This window comes from Notamacropus eugenii, chromosome 3 (assembly GCF_028372415.1).
Source record: "Notamacropus eugenii isolate mMacEug1 chromosome 3, mMacEug1.pri_v2, whole genome shotgun sequence".
NCBI classification, from domain to species: Eukaryota; Metazoa; Chordata; class Mammalia; order Diprotodontia; family Macropodidae; genus Notamacropus; species Notamacropus eugenii.
In genome coordinates, this window is record NC_092874.1 from 330,262,370 (window position 1) to 330,279,963 (window position 17,594).

Consider the following 17,594-nt stretch of genomic DNA (forward strand, 5'->3'; position numbering starts at 1 on the left):
TCTTGGCAAAGATACTGGAGTGGTTTGCCATTTTCTTCTCTAGATCATCTTTGTTGTTTCCATGATACTATCCATCTTATTCTATGTCACCCCCTTCTTCTTTTGCCTTCAATTTTCTCCTAATATCAAGTTCTTTTCCAATGAGTCTCATCTTTTCATTATGTGACCAGAGTGGTCAAACTTCAGCTTTATTTTTTGTGCTTCCAGTAAACCATCTAAATTAATTCCTTTTGGTCTTGACTCATTTGATCTCCTTGGTGTCCTAGGGACCCTCAAAAGTCTTTTCCAGCACCACAATTGGACAGCATCATTTCTTGGGCACTGGGGCTTTCCTTCCAATACAATTCTCACAGCCATACATTACTACTGGAAAAACCATAGCTACCCCAAGTTGTAATGATGGAAAGTATGATCATTGGTCCCAGCCCAATGAAAACATGCAGTGAGAACTCAACAATGAAACCACTTTTGAGGACTGACTGTTCACTCTTACTGGGGTCTGGCTAAATTCAATTTGAAGAATAATAAGCATGAGGAGAAGCTGAGAAGCCACATGTGAAATTCCTTTCCCTTCAGATCTGTAAAAAGAGTGATCTTGGGAGGAGGGATCACCATCCAGGTCAGTTTATTCCTTTGATTTGGTTGGTGTTTGACTTTCTTTGACCACATGATTTAATCATACAGTATTTCAAGAGTGAAGTACAAGTTAAATTCTTCAGTTGAACCAATGTATTTGGAGCTGAATGAGTCCTTGAAGGAAGCCTGCAGGATGCCTGAGGAGTACTTACAGAACTATTCAAGCTATTTGAAAGCACAGCTGTAAACACTGGCAAGTCCCATGGAAGAGAAAAATCCATCTCAGCCTTCTCTAGCATTGTAGAAGGCCAAAGTGGGAAAAATGGAACTTGATAACCTTTAGGTTAGTCTGACTCCTTTTATTTTTTTAATGATGCAGAAAGACTATTTTAAGAGCTTGTATTTTCATAATGTTTTATAGTTTGTAAAGTGTATTCCATTAGAGCCTCATAACAACGCTGTGAGGTTAGTAGTATAGGCATTATTGTTCCATTTTATAGATGAGGAAAGAGAGACTGAAAGGTTCTATGACTTGCCCAATTTCACGTAGCTAGTAAGTACCCCAGCCTGAACTTGGACAAACAAGGTTTTTTGACTCTAGATCCTCTTTGTATCACACCTCTGAGCTTCAATATGTGGTTATAATGATTTAAATAACTGAAATGTTTAAACCAAAACTGTGATTAATGTCTTCCTTGCTATGAATGGACTTATTTCCCCATTTACTAACCTCAAATCCAAATGAGTTAATTTTCTTTTTTTTTATTTTATTTTTCATTTTTAACACAGTTTATAAAACATAAAACAATTCAAACTTTTGGTCAGGTGATGCTTCTTTTTAAAGCATTTACAATATGGACCACAAAAGGATTTTTTTAAACATTAACCAACTGAGACATAAAAAATATTTATGCTCCTAACTTCACAAGCTCTTGTCTCCACAGTATTACTAAGAATTAATGGACCCTAACTTATTGTTGTTGGTCTAAAGTCCTATGCCTAATAGTTTAATTTTAGACTTAACCTCGGATTCTCCTCTTCCAATAATCTATAATTTAATAGATCTGGTATTAAGCTTACAAACCTTTTGACTACAGGAAATTGCCACCAAGAGTAGGGACATTGCAGGAATACAATATCTCCCCAACTTCATGCCAGTTCCAGGCAAGAGTAGATTGTCAACTTGCATTCAGTCAGACTTAAAGTCTGCCAGGTGTCAGTGGGGAAACTGAGTCAAGAGAATCCTACCTCAGCCCAGACTGAACAGCTGCTTTCCCACCCTTCCCATGAGATCATCTTTTACAGTTCATACCAGCATCTCACAGGCTTACTGGCATCATGGATTGAAGGCTCAGACCACCTTTCTTGCTACCCATACCTGGAATTAGACTCAGAAGAACAGTCACTTAATAATCCCATACCATCTAAAAATGGCAAGTTCCAATAACCAGGTTTCAAATATGATTATAATTTCACTTTGGCTAAGGAACATCTTTTGAGGCAAGTCTTAAGTGGCTTACATGCCTTTCTATACCTGTTCTAGTTCCTGATTAAATAGCAATCATAAAATCAAATTTACCATAAAAACCTTAACTTTTCCATCAATGCCAAATTTTACCCGAGGTTACCTTCTTCTAGGAAATTTAGACTGAAATTCTTCTCCCCAAAGTAAGATGTCATTGATTTATTCTCAACAATCCTTAAAACCTGGTATCAGTTTAAAATAGATCAATCAATGGAACAGAGAAGCAGAACAATGGAACTTATAGACTCAGTCTTTGATAAACCGGAAAACATAAATTACTTTGGAAAGAACTCTCTATTTGACAAATACAAGAAAGAATCTCACAAAAAATACCATATTCTACAATCTATTCTCAGTGAATATGGGATTTTAATATTAAAGATCACACCATTAAAAATTTAGTAGATAAATCAAAATTGGTGTTGTTGACCTAGTCCCCACTGATTGAATTCAGAGCCCCTGTAATTCTTATTAGCAAACTGCCTAGGCTGAATCCTAGACAATCAATCAGCAAATATATGTTAACTTATTATATGAATTTACTATGTTCCAGACACTATGCTAAGTTGTGGAAATAATAAATTTAATGAATATAATAAAACATAGGTAATATTAACATGTAGTTTTCTAAGTCAATATGCAATCCACTGGGTTATTTTTTACAGTTTGCTGACTCCCAATTCCTATTTGAGTTCAATACTACTGCCCTAGACAACCCTCTTGAGGTGCCTGTACCATCGACATCAAAGATCCAGTCCTCATCTTTAAATACAATCAGGATGACAATGAAGATGAGAGCTCTGGAACTTCTTGGAATCCTTCAAGACCATCAAAAGGTTCAGATCTAGCACTAACTTCTATGTGGTGCCTTTCCTGACTGTTAAAAAAAATTACCTTCTACTCAATTTGTATGTAGTGCCCCTTCTGGGACTACTTTCTAATCACATTATTAGACCAGGTGCCCAGCCAATGGCTGACTACTGCTATTTTCATAGTTCTAAGAGTAATCTTGAGGTTTCTGGCATTATTGCTCATAAGCCCCCAACTGCTGTGCTCCTAGTTGATTATCAGACATGGTCAGCTAGCTTTTAGAAAAAGAATGGTTACTAAGGAAATATTATAAGAACAAGTCATACAAAACAATCTCTCCCCTTAGACTCACACACTCACACACACACACATACACACACACATGCATGCATGTGCACACATGCGCACATATGCATACACATGCACACACACACACACACACACACAGTACTGGAGCATAATCCACCACAAGTACACATACAGTCCAGAGAAAGAGCAAGCTTAAACATAATGACTTAATGAAACCAACAACTCCCTACTTCTAAAAGTCTTCTCTTTAGTCCATAGTCACCATTATTTTCTGATTGAAGGGCTTCTGTACCTTGAAGTTGTTTGGTCCCTAGTGGATATCTTTCTGTATCTTTCTGTGTCTGTGTTTGTCCTTGGTAAATCTCTCCCTCTCTCTGCTCTGGGTTGGCTATGGTATCTCCCATTAGTTCTTTCTCCCTGATGACAAGGTCACTGAATGAGGAGATGAGTCAGAGGAATAAATTCTTTCTTCCCTATGCCCAGAATGGTTCCTTCCCTGGAACTTGGCTCAAACTGGAATCCTTAACTCCAGAAATGAAATGATCCATTTGTAGGTTTGACCTGTGTGGATTGAACTCATCAATGGACTGGCTACTATTGTTTACATACATTCAATGCACATAAATGATTCCTTCTGCCAACCTTAGAAAGTCATTGTTTTCTTTCTTGACCCAAAGGTATTAGCATCTCAGAATATAAACCATCTTTTTAATACATTTAGAAACTTCATCACCAGCCACTGATTGAATTATTAATTAGGGTGAGGGAAGAACTCTACCCATACATCATGTTTTGTATTTAAATACTTTTATGTATAGATGCCCACCCCATGTAATTCAAGTTCCTTGAGGTCAAAGACTCACTTTTTTTCTGTGTATCCTCAAGTGCCTAGGACACATAGTGTCTAACATAGTAAACGCTTAATAAATAAATGACTGAAAGAATAAATCATAGAAAATTACCATATTAAAAAGAATGATAAAATGAGACAAAGTTGTTTTCATGCAGCAAAAGCAGTATCAGAGGAAAAAAATACATTTTTGAAAACATATGTTACAAAGCTAGTGAGAGGAATAATGGATTAATGCGATTCAAAATTCAAAAAAGGAAAATGAAACAAGAGGGAAGTCTTGAACATGATAGAAGAATAAAATTGTTTAAAAAGAAAAAGAAAACTCATCAATTATTATAAAAAGGTCAATTGTATCACCATTACTTACTTTTCTTAAATAAGTTCAACAAAACATCATGGGTAAAAACCAAACTAAGATCATAGATTTTAAAGCTAAAAAGTCACCTGTAAGTCAATAGCTTGAAAGTATAGTCTGTGAAATCCTGAGAATCCCTTTCTTTCAGGATGAGTTCAAACTTTTCATAACAATTACAAGACATTTATTATACCTATAAACTTCTCCTTTTTCCAAATATGTATATCTGTGAACCAGATTTTCTTCAACTAAAACATGAGGCAACAGGTTGAAAGCAGAAACAGGTATGAAAATTAAGTAGTCTTCTATTAAAGCAAGCTTTAAAAAGAATTGAAAATATCTTAAAATTTATCAGTCTTAATCTATAGCAGCATAAATATTGATACATGTAATCCACATAAACAACGGTTCCTTGACATCCTCGAAATTTTTAAGAGTTTAAAATATTTAAGAGTATAACTATATGCTTTATAAAATGCATACAGGTGCTGAGACCAAATCAACTATGTCCAGACAAGTGAAATGCAGGATAAATTGGAGATAATCAAGAGAAGGAAGGCACTAGAATTAAGGGGCATCTGGAAAGGCTTCCTGTCGAAGGTCAGATTTTTTTCTGGGACTTGAAGGAAACCAAGGAAAGCAGAGAGCAGAAATGAGGGGAGAGGAGGTTCTAGGAATGGAGGACAGGAAGGAAAAAGCCTGGGAGTCAGGAGGTGTGTCATTTGTAAGGAAAAGCAAGAAGGCCAGTGTCACTGGCTGGAAGAATAATGAGTGTTAAAGATGGTGGGCGTAAGGTGTAAGAAGACTAGAAAGGGTGGGGGAGAGAGGGAAAAGGGGCAGTACAGGCTATGAAAGCAAATGATGCCCTGAACATTCCAGTATGGTGAAGGGCCTAAGCCACCATCCAACAGCCTCCCTACTCAGAAAATCCTCAAGAACAGGAGGATGAGTATTAAAGCTTCAGGATACTATTGCTGAATCTTCCCAAAGCAGGTTGATAGTATTACTTATGATTGTAAATGCCTTTCAAAATATTTATATATTTTATGCAAATTGAATGTTTAGCAGTTGGGTTCAGAAGCAAATGAGAAACTGAATTTCATGGTCTAAGTTAAGCTAACAATTTGTAAACTGTAGAAGTAGTTGGGAGGAGAAAGGGAGAGAATGGAAAACTCTGTCCTTAGACTCAGGTCATGTTATAGGCAGAGCCTATAGCACCCTGCTAGCTCAGGTGCAGGATGAAAGAGGAATCTGAAAGTCACTGAACACTGAGCAAAAGCTGGGTTTTACTTTGCCCTAGCACAGCCAGGGTGTGCAACAAGAAAACAATTGCACTTAACTTTGTCCCCATCTCTCTCCTTTCCATCTGAAAAACTTTCTGATCAGTAAGTCATCAGGGCATAGCGCCCCCTCCCCCATGCTCTCGTTGGGAGAGACCCAGATGCCTCTCAGCTATGACTTTTGATGCCTCTTGACTAGGAAAAGCTGAGAAAATCAGGGAAACTGAGACTAATCAGATGAGGGGGGGTGTAATGAGGACAGGGATGAATGGGAGAGGAGAAGTTGTCAGAGAAGGTAAGGCCTTTCAGGGAAGCTGGGACCTAAAGAAGTTGCATCAGGAACACCTTAATCCTGTCACAAGTAACTAACTTTCACTTATAATTCATAAAATAGAAGTCAGCAGTTTCAGAATTATCGTATATGTCTTTGCCATAGAGTTGTAGAGTTGGATGTGACAGAATCTAAAGGAGTTAGGGGTGGGGAAGGGGGAAGAAGGAGAATAAAGGGAGAATTACATTTCCTTCATCTCCATTTGTTTTTATGTCATTTCAGTTGTGTCCAACTCTTCTTGATCCCATTTGGGGTTTTCTTGGCAAGGAGAAGTAGTTTGCCATTCACTTCTCCAATTCATTGTATAGATGAAGAAATGGAGGCACACAGGCTTAAATAACTTGCCCAGGGCCACACATTTGTCTGAGGCTGGATTTGAGCTCAAGTCTTCCTGACTTCAGCCTTGGTATTATATCCTCTGTGCCACCACAGCTGTCTCTCTAGCCCCCTGCTTTGTCTCATGATGCTCATTGCCTTTAGAGGTATTATGGTCCAACGCCAACCCTCCAGGCCCAGGATCTCATTTCAAAGTAAACTATATCCCAAGCCAATCTCAGAGTCCAGATGGGTTGTTTCAGTGGTCATATTGTCCACTGACCCTCCACCCACTGACCCCCTGCTTTCATGGTTTTAGCTCCACATAAAACATATTCCTAGTTATGGCCCTGTTTCCCCACTCTTTGTGCCACTGCACAGGATAGTTTTGGTTCCATTGATGCGATTGGTGTAGCAGTTATAGAGGTCTTTCAGGCAGGTGAAATAACTAGTTGACTCCTGATCAGGTTTGGATATCTGTAGTAAGCATTTTGAAAACAGGAAGGATGGATTAGGAAACAAACTCCTCCTACAAACTAAAAGATAGATACAAACCATTTCTTGGATTATTAAAACTTGTTAGGTAATGGTCAAGCCTATGACTTGTGCAGAAATTAGGTAACTGTGATGCTGATGTGGTCTAGGTTTTTACAGGTTTATCTTCTGTGTATGATGACTATAACAAGCAAAAGAAAACAACACTAGAAGGTGGTAAAAAAAAATTTTTTTTAATTTATTTATTTAATTTAGTTTTCAATATTCATTTCCACAAGATTTTGAGTTTCAATTTTTCTGCCCTCACCGCAAGACACCATGCATTCTGATTACCCCTTCCCCCAATCTGCCCTCATTCTATCATGCTGCTCCCTTCCCTTATCTTCTCTCAAAGGGAGAGTGCAAAAGTGGTGACAGGGAACAAGAAGAATTCTGGTTCCCTTTCTGGAACCACTATGTTTCAGGCATTAGTACACAAGTGAAATGAGTACTGAAAAGGATGGATAGAGATGCAGCATCATCTGAAGAAAGGCAAATCTCTGAAGAAGAGTAGAATGAATGAAAGAAATATTTGGATGGAGTCAGATGGAAGAAGCCATTGAATGCTTGGCCAAAGAATTTGGATTTTATCTATAGGAAATGGAGAGCCACAAAAAGTCTGCATGGGATGGTAGGGTCTAATGTGGGTGTGTGGTTGTCTTTTTATTGTTTGTTTGCTTTGTTTTTTAGGATGCAGAAACTTGGAAATGTCTAGAGTAAAGGTTCCCAAATTTATTTAGTCTATTGTTCCCTTTTGAAAAAAATATTACTCAGCATTCCCATGAAAATCTGTTTTATTTAATGTCTTTTTTTAAAATTTGCATCATTTTAAAAATATATAAAAGATATATTTTTAAATGACATTTTTTAAATTTAGTAATTTTTTGTGGGGTGGTTGTCCTTTGCTGAAAGTTTGTTTATGCAACATTGAGTCACGTAACCATATAATATGGTATTCTAAACAAGTTATTCCATACACACATTCCTGCTAATGCTTGCTGGACTTCCCAGCAATGCACCACACTTTCACCTGCCAACACTTGCTTGTCAAGACCTGTCAGCAGACTTGATCACTGATCAATTATAACTTGCATTTTGTGTGTTTATTTGGAAAATAATGTAATCACTACTAATTTAACTCTTTTGCACAACAGATGAAACATGTACAAATGGTTTTTCAAAATTGTCTTGTCTTATTTTCTTTCCTTGTGCTACCACTGTCCACATATTTTTATTCAATGCCTCCCCCAATTGCACCCAAGGCTATGACCACACCCCCTGAATCATTCCAGCAGTCTCTCAAGGGGTTGCATCAGGGAGATTACTTTGACATCTATACAAAGGATAGATTGATCAAGGGAGAGACTGGACATGGGGAGGAAAATTGCGAAATTGAAAAGGATTGACAATGTGGCAGTAGCAAGAGTGATTAAGAAATTAAGATAGATGTGTATGACTTATGGGGAAATATGCTTTATATGATTATACATACATAACCTATGTTAAACTATTCATCATCTTAGGGAGGAGGGAAGGGAGAGAAGGGAGAAAATTTGGACCTCAAAATTTTAAATAAAAAATGTTAAAAATTGTCTTACCTGTAGTTAGAAAAAGTAACATACTATTTAAAAGAGAAAACAAGTGCGGAGTCTCACATGAACAGAAGTAACAACCAGAATAGCAACAAAAGATAAATGCTATAAAGGTAGATTCAATAAGACTTGGCAAATAATTGGATGAAAAGGTTCAAGAAGAGGAAAGAGCCAAAGCAACCTTTAAGGTTGTAGGTCTGGGGAGTTGGAAGGATATTGGTGCTGTCAATAAAGATGATGATGTTGAAGTTAAGGTTTAAAAAAGACAAATTCACAAGAACATTGTATTCAGAACTGGAAGGGGAGAAGCATTTATCAAACACCTACTATATGCATCTATTCCAGAAAAACATGTATCCAGCTCTGACCAACTTCAGTAAACTGACCTTCATTTGCCAGCCTTGTTTCACTCAGGGCTGCTATTTGGATGTGATGCCTGCTGAGTTCTCTTACAACAAGAGAGCTGCGCATCTTTCAGGTCTACTGGATTTTGTGTTGTCCTTGAGTGTACATACATTACATGTACTAATGTTGAGTGGAATCATCTTCACAAAAGAGTGTGCATATTTTTGGGTTTCGACTGCAAGGTGGGATCCCTAACTACTTAGGCAAGAAGTCAAGGGTTGGGTGAAGGAGTTAATTCTTAGAGAATATTTCCTAGTCCCTTCCTCACACCAGAAGGTGAGCAGTGTGGTCTGTAAAAAAAAGCTGTGTAGATTTTGCAAACATATCTTATCTAGTCAGTGAACTCATATACCCTCCCAAAGGAGTGAATGACAGGCTCCTAGCAATGGAACTGTCACTTGCAGGAAAGCAACAGGACAGCATCATCAGTGCATAATCTCCTACCGTGATGAACCCTGATGATGTCAAAGAAAAATTATTTTTACATATTTTATTTTTTAATTAATTTATTTTTACTTTTCGCCATTCATTTCCGTAAGATTTTGAGTTCCAAAGTTTCTCCCCCTGTCTCCCCTCCCTCAACCCAAGACAGTATATAGTCTGATATAGGCTCTACATGTACATTCATATTAAACATATTTTCACATTAGTCACGTTGCAAAGAATTAGAGTCAATAGGAGGAACTACAAGAAAAAAGAAACAAAGAGACAGAAAGAGAGAGGGGGAGAGAGAGAAAGAGAGATGGGGAGGGGGAGAGAGAGAGAGAGAGAGAGAGAGAGAGAGAGAGAGAGAGAGAGAGAGAGAGAGAGAGAGAGAGAGAGCGCAAATAGTATGCTTCAGTCTGCATTTAGACTCCATAGTTCTGGATGTGGAAAGGATTTTCCCATCACGAATCTTTTAGAATTTTCTTAGATCCTTACATCCTTAGATCCTTAGATTCTAAGAGGTAAGTCTATCAAATTTAGTCAGCGCACAATGTTGCTGTTACTCTGCACAATGTTCTCCGGGTTCTCCTCACTTAACTCAGCATCAGTTCATCTAAATCTTTTCCATTCTCCACCTTTCAGTTCAATTCCCAGTTTTTCTGAACTCTGGCTGCTCATCATTAAAGAAAAATTCTATGAAGATCTGGAAAGCCTCATCATCAATGTGCCAAAAGAGGCAGACTATCAATTGTGAGATATGGAAGATGCTAGCCCAGGACCACCCAGCATAGGGTGCCCACATTGAAGATGGCACTATGTTCCATGCACAAAGCAGAATCACAGAAGCACAAAGGAAACATGAGACATACAACTCTGGAAACATCTCCATCTCAAATGGTCAAACTATTTAAGTCCAACCTGTGGGAGACCCTTCCAGACTGGTATTGGACTGATCAGCCACAGTGGAACGTACTGTGCCTTGACCCCAGCATTATGATGTCATTGGTCCTCTTCAAGTCCAGCGGATAAGAAGCAATAACTATGTGCTAGGTACTGTCCTAAACACTTTATGAATATTAACTCATAAGATCCTTACATCAAAATTGTGAGGTAGCTGTTGGATTATACCCATTTTGCGGTTGAGGAAACTGAGGCAGGAAATTTGCCTAGGGTCACATAGTTAGTAAGTGTCTGAGGCCACCTTTCAACTCAAGTCTTCCTAAATACTGGCCTAGGATTCTTCTACAGTACTGTGTATATCTTAGAGATCATCTAGTCCAACTGCTTTGTTGCATAGAAGAAACTATGGAGGAAATTAGGGTTAGGGGTTAGGGTTATGTAATTTCCCTAAAAACAGTAGATAGAGTGTAGATTCCTTAGTATCAAATGCAGTCATTTCCCCCCACCCCCCATCATGCTACCTCTAAGTTCAATTTTCAGTATACTTACTTTGAGAAACCTGGAGCCTATTCAAGTGAAAATATTTAGCAAGCAGATGGCAGTGTAGGAATGGAGATTAAGGGAGTGGTTGAATGGTTTAGCACAGTGCTTGGTTTATAGAAAGTAGATAATAAATGCTTGTTGACCAGTTGATGAGGTACAGATAGTTTGGGAATCATCTTTATAAATATAGTCACAGAAGATATGAAAATGAATGAGCTATTCAAGAGAGAGAATAAAGAGAGAGCAGAGTTGAATTTTGGAAGGATGCATTGGTGCCAGCTCAAACTGGCTTTCAAGAACCAACTGTTAAATTTTCAGTGTGTATTTCACACTTTTGAAATCAGCAAATTTTGCACATGGGGGGCTGACATATTGTTTTGTTGGTTGTCCATGAGGAAATAAAATGTTCAGGCAGATTAAACTTAAAAATATATTGTGTCCTTTTTTTCCACTAGAGATCCATTTGTTAAACACTGACCAGCACAACCCTGAATTTAAGATTACATTATCTAAAACAATAACAACGTTGTAACGACAAACAACTTTGAAAGACTTAAGAACTCTGATCAACACCATCATCAGCTACAGTTTCTGAACACTTAGGGTGAAACATATTACCTATGTGGAGACAGAGAAGAGATGGACTGTGAATATAGACTGATGCATTTCATTTTGGACGTGGCTAATGCAGTAATTTGTTTTACTTTACGTATTTGTAATGGATTTTGTTTTTCTCCCTTTCTCATTGCACAGTAGAATGGGAGGTGGAAAAGAGAAGATTCAGAACTGAAAATAAAATAAAACAAAATTGAATTTTTAAAAAGTAAATTGTTCATAACAAATTGATATGTGGTATATGTTTTTATGGAGAGTTAACAAGAAAAATAATAATTAGCATTTTTCTGGCACTTAAAGGTTTACAAAGTGCTTACTAAATATTATTTAATTCTGTCCTCACAACAACCCTGGCATGTAGATGTTATTATTATCCCCATTTTAGAGACAAGGAAGCTGAGGAATAAAGAGATTAAATGACTTCAGAATCACACAGCTGTAAATGTCTGAGGAAGGATTTGAACTCAGGTCTTCCTGACTCCAGGTTCAGAACGCTATCCACTGTACCATGGAGACCTTAAGCCTTAGCTCCATGTATATACCATGAAAGTCATATAGGGGAAAATGTCCTACCACCAGCCCCATAGTACTGAATACTCTCAAGCTCCCCCATTATCCTCTCTCTTTTTCATCTAACAGGCCACAAACATATACCTATTACAACTACCACATCTCCATCCATTTTCAGAGCCTTTAAATAAGCCTTTTGCTCCTCCAAAAAATAAAGAACACCACCTCGGTTGCTTGCTTCTTGATGTTTCCAAATGCTTTCCAAGGCATTGCTATCCCTCATTCCTTCTTTGCATCGCCCTTACAATGGAAGGATATGGGGAAGAAATCTTTCTATGGAAGGAACATTTGTGTCCATCTTCATTACTCAGATGTACAGTTTCCACTCTTCCTGATACTAATTTTTTCCTGGTGATGTCCTATTACTGCAAATCATGGGATACCACAAAATCAAAAAATCAAAGCTTTAGGTCACCCTAGAAGCAATGGTTTGCATTACAGTATATTACCAATATGATTTTCATGTAAAAGTTGGCATAAGGGACATCACTGAATCAATAAATAAATTAAGAATCAAATATTTATTAAATACTTCCTATATTCCAGGGACAGAAAATGAAAAGACATCAATAAAACAGTCAAAACAACTTCCATCGTATTGAAGAAAGCAACAGTTAGATAGTTAAGTAAAATACAAAATTTAAATTTCACACTCCCACTCATGTGAGTTTAGGGAGTCCTGGAAAGACATCTGTGTGAAACTGTAGACATGTAGGGAGAGGGAAATCTTGATTGACTGAGATATTTCAAGTAGGGATCAGAGAAAGGAAAGAGTAGTCATGAACTTTAAATGGTGGATGAAAGGTCACAGAGTCATAGGCATTTGGAGACGAGACAGTACCACAACATGCATGTTGATTTCTAGCCCTAAACCACAGAGATTGTAATAATTGTAGGGAGAGATTATCATTTTCTCAGCTGAACTAATTTCATTTCAGTTGTGAATAAGAATATCCCTAAATTCGTACATGTTTTATCATCTAAACCAGGGGTGGAGAACCTGCAGCCTAGAGGCCATACCTAGGTCCTCAAGAGCAGCTCTTTGACTGAATTCAAACTTCACAGAACAAATACCCAGCATAAAAGAATTTGTGCTGCAAAACTTGAACTCAGTCAAAAGAACTTGCCCAAGGACCTAGAAGGTCACATGCTGCCTCTAGGCTTAAGGTTCCCCACCCCTCCTCTAAACAAATCTGTACCCCTTGTTTATATAAAGTGTTTTCTTGTTTTCTGTAGGTATCTTTAGTGTAATAAGCATTTTGTGGGAAACAAGTCAAAATAGTAGAGATTAAACATGCTACCTTTCAGGTCTGAAACAGAACTATTTTCCCCAATTGACCCCATTCCCCCAATGACCCTAATATGACCAAGAAACTACAAGTATGGCCAGTGAAGTTGGATCATAGAGTACATGGAGGGAGTTGAGGAAGAAGGATCCATTTTATGTGGAGTATTAAAGGCAATGATCCTAGAGGTGATGGGAAGTCAGAGGATAATGATGGTCAATCGTATGCTCTATAAAAAAAGAAAAACCTATGTTAGCAGCTGAGAGAAGGATGGATTGAAATGGAGAGATGAGGCAGCTGAAAGGTTATTGCAGGGATTCTAGATGGTGCAGTGGATAGAGTATCCCTCCTGGAGTCAGGAGAACATGAGTTCCAATCCATTCTTAGACACTTGATACTTACCAATTGTGTGACCTTGGGCAAGTCACTTAACTCTGATTGCCTTCCAAAATGAAAAGACAAAGTTATTGCAGTAGACCAGAGGAGAGACAATGAGAGCCCGAACCAAGGTTGTGGCTATATTAGTAGGAATAAGGGGATATACACACAAGCAGTGTTGTGAAGGTAGAAACAAGATTAGGGTTAGTGTCAGAGAATAGGAATCATCTTAAGAATATTCAGTGGGAATGTGAAGATTGTACAGTTAACTCTACCACAGACTTTCCATTTGTCTTTTTCTGAAAGCTGGTCCATCAGTCAATAGTCAATCAGCACTGGAAAGACAAAGAAGTGCAAAATTTCAAGAATTTCCCCATTAAATGGGGGTCAGGGAGAGATAACATGCAGATCACCATGTACGAAGAAAATGCATATAGGATAAACTGGAGATATCAACAGAGGGAAAGCACTAGCATATGAGGGAGACAAACAATGGATTCTTGAAAAAGGTGGACTTTTAGCTGGGGAGAATACAGGAGGTAAAGATGAGAAAGAGAAATCCAGCTATGGTCGAGAACCAGTGAAAATGCTTGGAGTAAGAAATAACAACTTTTTTGAGCAATTGCCAAAAGCCCAATGTCACTGGGTCACAGGGTAAATGGGGAGGTTAGGAGAGCATGGTATAAGAAGACTGGAAAGATAAGAATGGTAAGAACACAAAGAACTTTAAATGCTGAACTGAGGATTTTATATTTGATGCTGGAGTGATAGGTAACTGCTGGAATTTATTGAGTAGAGAAGTTAACATGGTGACATTGGGCAAGGACCCAAGAACATGGTGACATCTATGCTTGAAAAGTAAGATAGCTTTGACAGTTGAGTGAAGGATAGACTGGTCCAGTAACAATTTCAGTGTGAATAACCATGGAGTGCTGGCTTTAAATTCATCTATCTATCTACCTGTCATCTACCCCTCAGTTAGGCAGTAGTGATCATGAAAGGTCCATTCTAAGAAATCTGTATTAAGCATGTGTCCTTTTAATCAGACTGGTTCTTGGAACAAAAACTTATCCCCTTGAGGTATTTCCTCTTCCTTCTTAATGGTAGATTTTTTTAAATCTCCACAATGAAGTCAGGAGTTATAATAAGTTTGAGTTCCTACTCTTTAGTTTTTGACCCTTTGGTCATTCAGAAAACTCCCACAGGACACTGTTGTTAATATTAAATAGGACCATGATACCATCATCAAATTTCTAGAATAACTTGGCTTCTGCCCTATGTCTATGAGATTCCCAACCTCCAGATATTTGGGGAGGTATTTGTGTTTCTAGATTGTTTCTTTTTGTTCTGATCAGTCAGTAGTTGCTTAGCTTGACTCCTGAAGTTATAGGGATCTGTTTCTGATAAACACACACCAGACATGACAGAAGTAGCTCTGGGAAATCTCTGGCAAAGGATGGAGACCATTGAGAGGTCAGGGTCTGGAGGGGAGTGGGGTGGAGCTGTGAGTCACAAAAGCTGCAGCTATAGGGCCATGAATTTGTGGGGGGATGCAACTAGGATTGTAGCAGGAATACAGTTTGATTTTTTTTAGTTTTCAAAAGTCACTTTCATAAGACTTTGAGTTTTGTATTTTCTCCCCTTTCCTGTCCTTCCAACTACCCAAGACAACACGCAAGCTGATATAGGCTCTACATATACATTCCTATCAACATATTTTCAAATTAGTCATGTTGTATAGAAGAATTATAAGAAATGAGAAAAATCATGAGAAAGACAAAACCAAACAAACAAGGAAGCTATTTGCTTCACTCTGCATCCAGATTCCATAGTTCTTTCTTTGGATGTGAATGGTATTTTGTATCATGAGTCCCTGGGAATGTTTTAGGTCCTTGCATTACTGAGAAGGGCTAACTCTATCAAAAACAGTCATCACAGACTGTGGCTTTTACTGTGTACAATGTTCTCCTGGTTCTGCTCATTTCACTCAGCATCAGTTCATATGTCTTTCCTGGTTTTTCTTAAGTCTGCCTGTTCATCATTTCTTATAGCACAATAGTATTGCATTACATTCATATACCACAACATTTTCAGCCATTACCCAATTGATGGAACTGATGGAAGAATTATCCTTCCTCAGAATAATAGCACTGAGAGGCTTAAGTGGGACAGACAACAGTGACCCTAAAACAATGGAAGGTGCCTGAGACAGAGAAGTGACCAGGCTGACTGAGAGCTTCAGGAAGAAAGCCTCAAGGGTAGTAAATCACCTCCTTGGTGCTCACCCAGACACCAGTTGAGGCCAATGCATGCAAAGATTTGGATGCACGTTTAAAGAAGAAGGGTCAGTACAAGAATATGATACTGACTTTGTGTCTAATACTGTAACTTAAGGGTGAAAAAGCAGTTGAGAGATTACTCAGGATAAAGTGGAGCTTGCTGGGATTGATGCTGAGAGGTGGAATAGATCCTGAGAAAGCTATGGTTGTTTGACCTCCATTTTCAAAGATGACCAGTAACATCACAGGGTGATAGCTGGACTTGCTGGTGAATTGAATTTAAGTAAAAATCTGACTAGATTAGGAAAAGGCTGGTTACATGTGTCCAGTTGCCTTTATGCAGACAGAAAATAATACTAACAGTAACTGAAGTGAGACAGATATTCCAGAACTTAGGGCAAGGCTAGGGAACCTGCAGCCTTGAGGTCATATTTGGAACTCTAGGTTCTCTAGTACAACTTGATTTATTCTATGCAGTTTGGGCTCATTGAAAGGGCCATACTTATGGACTCAGAAGCCACTTGTGGTCTCATGGTCATGGTTTTCCACTCCTGGGGAGTCAATCTACTATAAAGAAGTAGGCTTCTGTTGTTTTGAGAACCTCCCCTCAACTGTGGGCCAAGCAAGGAAATCATATACCCAGGAGGGTCAAAAGAGGGGTGGATTTTCCAGATAGGGGGTATCCATACCCCAGCCCCCACAATGTGGAAGGGATAACTATATGTATAATCTAAAAACAAAACGATGTTGAAGTTAGGGTGGGAGGAAAGTTCCAGGAGCTGTGCTAGGATTATTAGTAAGGTCCTCTTGAAGGAGAGGATGCTTGAGATGAGTTTCTGTTCTTCCATATTGTTCCTTCAGCAATGGGAATGAGGTAGGTGATCTTCAGCTATCTTCAAGAAACACTTTTGTTCAGGAATTCCCCTTTTCTCGCTGGAAGATCAGATCTTGTAACTTGAATTTGAGTTTACTCTCAAAGCAAATCCCAAGAAATCTCCCTTCTCTTCTAAAAGGCTAAATCCTGTGATCATGCTGCCTGAGAAATGTCCCTTCCTATAGTGGGGAGGCTGAAAGAATATAATCTTTGGGCTCCCTTCTCAGGCCATATTGGATGAACACATGTGACTTCTAGCTCTGAGATTCTTCCCCAGGGCTCCAGGTGCTATGATCAGTTGGGCTGAGAATATCCATGTATGAATCTTCCTCTTGGGCCAAATGGATGAAAAGTGTGAGGACAAGCACATACAGCTCCCATGAGATTTCTCCCCATCTTGGCTACAAGGATATCCTGAGAAGCTCTGTTTGACTAAAAATCTAGTTTACTCTGTCTATAAGATTGTTTTTATCTACCAAGCTCATAAAAAATTAATTTAGACTGGCATAATCAGTTCTTGAAGAAGTCATCTTTACTTTCCATCCATCTTTAATAATATATTCTGAAATTATGTCAAGAATCAAAATGTACAGTGTTGGGGGTGTAAGCTCAGTTTTCGTGTGGACAGTCTCAGGCAGGTAAAAGTGAGGACTTCTAAACCTCAGAGTTCTCACGAGGCCCCCCAGGGAACAGCTGGGGATTGAGGCGTGAAACACGGGCTATCTCGTGCATTTCCACCTCTTCTCAGTGGGAAACTTGCTGGGGAGAGCATCCCACCCTTGAGATTGGTCAGTGGTCTGAGCACACCTGTTGTTAATTAGCTAGGGGCTGAGAGCAT